The following is a 6,000-nucleotide window of genomic DNA, read 5'->3' on the forward strand; positions in this document are numbered from 1 at the left end:
TTTTATTTTACATTTTATTCAATAATTTAGAATAGTATTATTTATATGTATTTTTTTATTAGTGAAAATATATGTAAAGTTTTCTTCAGTTTAATTAAGCTACTGTAATTTTTATTTTTCGAGTGCATATGCCACACTTTGTCATCTAACACTAGCGTGTCCAATGATACTCTATAGAGTGACTGAAAAAAAGATCACTGAAACTGAGAGAAATTGAGGGAATCTTAATTTAGCGCTTCATACTCTACTATTTTTAGAAATGTATACAAATTACTTTGTGGTTGTGTGATGTGGTTTAAAAAAGATTTACAGGGGTTTTAAATTTATACCAATGAATCAAGATGTTGACAGACCATGAACACAACTAGCATTCCAACCTTTGGGTTTTTGTGCAAAAAAAAAAGCTGTTTTACTGACCATGTTTTTCTGTGGGTCAAAGGGTGTTAAACCTTTAAACCTCAATCTATTACAGAAGTGCCACAATAAAAGTGTGTAAATCACTGCCATTTAAACCACAGGCACTATAAAATAATTTACCAGTGATTTATTCAAACAAAGCTCCATAATGATTGAGGATAATGAGGATGTAATGGCTTGATTTTACCTCAATGAAAAGGCATGGTAATGTTATTTAGAGCTGAGATGATTGTTGTACTTTTTTGTACTGGAAGATTCACACATTAACATTTTAGTTTGTACAACCTTTTAAGGATCAATTTGATACAAACACTCATACTGATCATGTTTGCTGCGTTACAAAACGCAGACCATTTTAAATACCAAGAAAATCCACTAATTAGTTTCAGGTAATGCAAACAATGGCTAAAAGAACAAAGCACCAAAGGGAATTGTAATGAGCTCACCAACAGTCTATTTACCTTTACATGTGTGCTCTGGAGCGCCTTCAGCCTTGTGTTTGAGAAAATGGCCATCCAGCAGGAAGAATTTAAATGAGTCTTGCAGCAATCATCTTTGTTCGCAGTACTGTTTGAATGAGGTTTCACACATCAGAACATCTGACGAGAGGAACTCATTTGTCATAAAAGACGACTAAATATAAATATGTACATTTTTTCCTGATCAAAATATTTACAGCTTTACTGTAATATAAATGAGAGATCTGACTGAAAATGAGGCCATATGATTTAAACGCTTTCAAGGCTGATTAATGTGGAATTATAGGCCATGCATTGTATTCGATGTGTTTTATGCCACATGTTGTGAATGATGCAAGAACTCAAAATAAAAAAGTTAATTAACCCTTTGACGCGTACGATCACACCGGTGTGATCAGTCTTGGCTGGTCCCAGGAGCGTACGATCACACCGGTGTGATTAGAACGTTCAGTGCATCACGTGATCAACTGCCAAATTCAAATGTGCATGCGCGCTTTGGCTGGCGCTAACCTAGAGATGGACACGCGCAGCGCTTTTCATATATTACATATATGCAGTGTTTTCAACCAAATAATGTTTTTTTTAGGTTTCAGACATTTAAATACACATGAGTACTAACAAAACAATATATTTAGAGTTTGTAAAATACACAATGATGTCTATAGAAGCGGAAATAACAACCCTTTCCATTATAATTAGACGACACGTTTTATTCATAACAGATACACATTGTGAAAGTAACTTTAAAGCTTACTTTATTCTTCCCCAGTTCACCGACTCACTTAGTTTCATGTATTTGGGAGAAGTGGATAAATTAACGTGTTGTAAATCCAACAGATCCGATTCTCTGTGCGGCGCAAACTAGCATGGCGGCGCCCATCGCGCATGGCTCAACTAACATGATCGTTATAAAGGTGTTTAAACAGCAAAACACATCCACTTGCACATATTTGGCAATCAGAATATTAGATATTTCATGCTATAGTTAACAAATTTGTGAATATTTTGAATAAAAAAGGAAAAATTAAATGAAAGCAGATCATCAGTCATTCAGCGCTGCGGTGTGTCACGTAACAAACAATGACACGTCACCATGGAAACCATAAAGTGATACGTTCTAAATAACGGTTAACTTAAACTCACGCTGGGGGGTCAGCCAGAATATTTTAAACTTACGTGCGAAAGGTTTAAATCTTTTATGTTAATTGCTATCAAAATGTATGAGTTAACTAACTCAGTACTTTCAAGTTAGGAGAAATTAACATGCACAAGTACTACAAACTCAAAACTTGGTAGATCTGCTTACTTAAAATTGAGAAAATCATGTCTCAAAAAAAATTGATGTAACTGAATACCTCAAATTTTTTGAGTTAGCACAACTTATTCGGGTTTACAGGGAGATATATTAGGCCTATCTCCCATGTGGCGTCAAAGGCACAATGTGAGTGATTTGAGGGTATGTATATTCGCCGCAAGGTGGCGTTTGTCCGACACAGACTAGATACTTCCACTTCAGGTGGAACAACATTCAGAACTAACACGCAGATTTCCCGTATGATCATGTTGAATATTTTCAATATGGTTTCAGGGGACCATCTGTAACTTGACATGCAGAAATAAAATTATATGCCCGAGGCGACACACATAAAGACAGAGAGGAATGAATCTTCAGCGAGAAACAATGGCTGCGTTCACAGAGCAGCTGAACATGACTATCACTCCTGTTTTATAGTGCTAAATACTTATATTGTATATAAATCTTTATCTGTATTCAGTTTTACAGTTTAAACTATATTTTATATCACGGCAGGTGTGAGCATATTAAGTGATTTTGGGCTTCAGTGAACCTAGAGCAGGAAACAACAGATCTCATACCCTCTGAAGGCCTTTAACAATGGATGTTTCTGGAAGTGGAAGTAATTTGACTGACAGATGTTATTTAATGCTGTGAAGGCCCAGCCTTGGATCCAAGCCCCATCCATCCACGCAGCCCACATCTGCCTGTCTAAAACCTGGCCAGACGCTCCCTTATTAAGTCATGGTTTCATGCATTTTACAGACTGTTTTCTTAACCCCTTCTTTTTCAGCCTGTAGTCCTTACTGAACACATAGGTGACATGACAACTGTAAAAAATATTTGTAGATATGTATATATTACATTGGTTTTCAGCAGCTGAATTTAAATAGAATAAGATACTTATCTGATACAGTGGGGTTCAAAAGTATGGGATCATTATTGAAAATCTATCAAATATTTATACTATAAATATTTTATATATTAAAATTTTAAATGAATATTCCTCTATTTAAAATAAAATCATTATATTAGTAGATATTATATTATAATTCATCCTGCGATGGATTTTGCAGTTTTAATTTGATATTTCTATGCATAAAAGAGCAAACTCTAATACTTTACTATTCAGGGGACTTGCACAAGATTTTCCTTTTTCATCAACTCCATCTGCCATTTATAATGCCATAATGAATGCAGAAGTGTTAAAGTCATGAAGCAAAAGAATATAATTTGTTTTTTTGCATTAGACTTCACAGACGTGACAGCTAAATAGATGTGTTCAGTATTTCCAACACTGAGAGTCTTATAGATGTGGAAAAAAGAAAAGAAAAAGCTGCAAAGAATTGGGGTAACTGTATCCTGTCTGTATGAAACTACATGTTTTACTCTCTAATGAAGCTCCAGCTCATCTAGGCCTTTTCCAGTTGTGGTGTTGAGTAGAATCCCTAATGTTTCTTCCCTAACAAGCGTGAGCAAATTTCTGCAACCCCGAGACACTTTTGTCATTTGGTGCAGTTAAGACAGTCATACTATTACTTTATCCTATTTCTTTTCTATGGAGTAATCAGTCTACCTGTGACAGGAGGATTAACTTAGTGTAAGTCTTACTCACGTAAAGCTTTCCTCTGTAAACTGAGCTGCCAACCTTTGCTCCCTCAAATGGCTGCTTTAGAAAATATATATTATTTTAATGTCAAATCGAGCCATTACATGTTTGGAATTGGCAACCTAACAGTGCACAGATGGCTCAAAAAGGAGAATTGCAGGATGGAAGAAGGTGCTCACAGGCCTATTGTGTGCGCAAGAGGAATCTTTATATATCAGATATAATTCATTTCACAACAGAGCACATAATAGAGAACATTTAAATGGAAAGCTGACACAGTGCCAGTGTGTCTTGCTTCCTCTTTGTGTAAAGTTTGTTTAAACCCAAGTTTTAGTCTCATAAAGGGCCCTGATGACATTAGAGTGTCTCCTTTAACTCAGTAGTTCCATGGTGTGAATCAGTATATCATGAACATAAATTTGGATCCTAGAAAGTACCTTGATCCACTAAACATTAAGACAATGATTGTTCAAATACCTGTATAAGGGTCACAAATAAAGCTGGTATCAACAACATATGTGGTGTAGCTGTTAAAATATTCAGATGACACATATGATATACCCACAATTTTAAAAAGCAAAACAGATATAGGTTTTCACAAATATATTATGCAGTACAAGTGTTTAAGAAATGTTTCTTCAGCAGAAAATCAGAATATTAAAATTATTTCTGAAGGATCATGTGACACTGAAGACTGGAGTAATGATGCTGAAAATTCAGCTTTACCATCACAGGAATAAATGTAATTTTAAAATACATTAAAATAGAAAACATATTGTAATAATATTTCTCAACATTACTTTTTTGGATAATAAAAAAAGGTGAGCATATCGTACTGACACACTGCTTTTTATGGTGCATTCTGGGTATTTCTATACTGTATTATCAGCCATTTATATGCTGACTCTGTCCATACTCTTTGAGTAGGTATTTCTTTTGCTTTCTGACCATTAAAAATTTGTGTTATATTTATGAATGTGTGCATGAATGCAATCTGGACATAATACATCTATCACGTTGTGATTGTCATGTGACCTGCAACAAGAGTTGCATCATATGCTGCATTTAGGCCATGCTGTAATTACCGTAATTTCAACATGACAACACGTGACATTCTATTCTGAACTGTTCATGTCATCGGACTGGGAATTATGCGTTTCTTTGGCATCAGTGATGAATCAACTAAATGAATCTTTAGAGGTCAGGTGGTACAGTGATCATATGGTACAAGTAATAGTTCTTAGAAAAGTCCCAGCTTACAAATTGTAATCACGAGTTCTACAAGGACGTGAATGCTTTTTACAAGTTGAAATCTCGTAATTATGACATAGCGTGAACACACATTTACCCACCATTTATGAATCCTCTCCCGCGGCCTTATGGGATAGTAAAGAATGATTTGTAAGTGCATTTCAGAGTCTCAGCAGAAGCAATAGGTCATCAGAGTAATTTTGCCTAATGTTTTATGAAACTATTTCGACATATTCCTGTCACATACTGTTTTTGCTTACTATATTATGGAAGTAGGAATATTCGGATAAGACAGCTTCAGAAACTGATTAGGGAGTGGACTGAGACACACCCAAGGACTAAACTAGAAACAATAAACATGTGGAAGGAAGAGGAAACTAAAGACAGGAAATGAGACCTTTATAATATTAACCACAACAAAATAAAAGAAACTGAAATAAAAGACTTCAAAACCCAAAAGTACAAACATCACACAAAGGCAATCCCATTACATCAGACCACATTTTAGGGTAGCTGACAAAGCTGCTTTTTATTTTTTTATTTTATTTTTTTACATTGAAAGGTGTGTTGTATTTTATTCACTGATGTGTGCAGATATTGCAAAGAACAGATTTATGGGAGATTATTTGATGGATAGTGCTGGAGTCCGTTCAGAGAGGTACAAAGGAGATCGCTTTGAGCTTCTTTTTTTTTATGCTTAGCAGTTTTTGAGTTATGAGAGAGACTCTGTCCGCTTTAAGAGTAATGTCAAAGAACACAATACTTGACAAGATTAACATATACTTTGGAATGAAAAAAGAAAGAAAAATTGAGCACACAGCTGCTTTGCCAATTTGCTATTGCAAATTCAGGTGTTACAAATGATGTCTGGACTGCCCAGCTTCTATGTGTGGATTCATAACAAAAATCCTACTATGAAAAATTTTAACCTTTGCTCATTTCCTAAATGA

This window comes from Megalobrama amblycephala, linkage group LG2 (assembly GCF_018812025.1).
Source record: "Megalobrama amblycephala isolate DHTTF-2021 linkage group LG2, ASM1881202v1, whole genome shotgun sequence".
NCBI classification, from domain to species: domain Eukaryota; kingdom Metazoa; phylum Chordata; class Actinopteri; order Cypriniformes; family Xenocyprididae; genus Megalobrama; species Megalobrama amblycephala.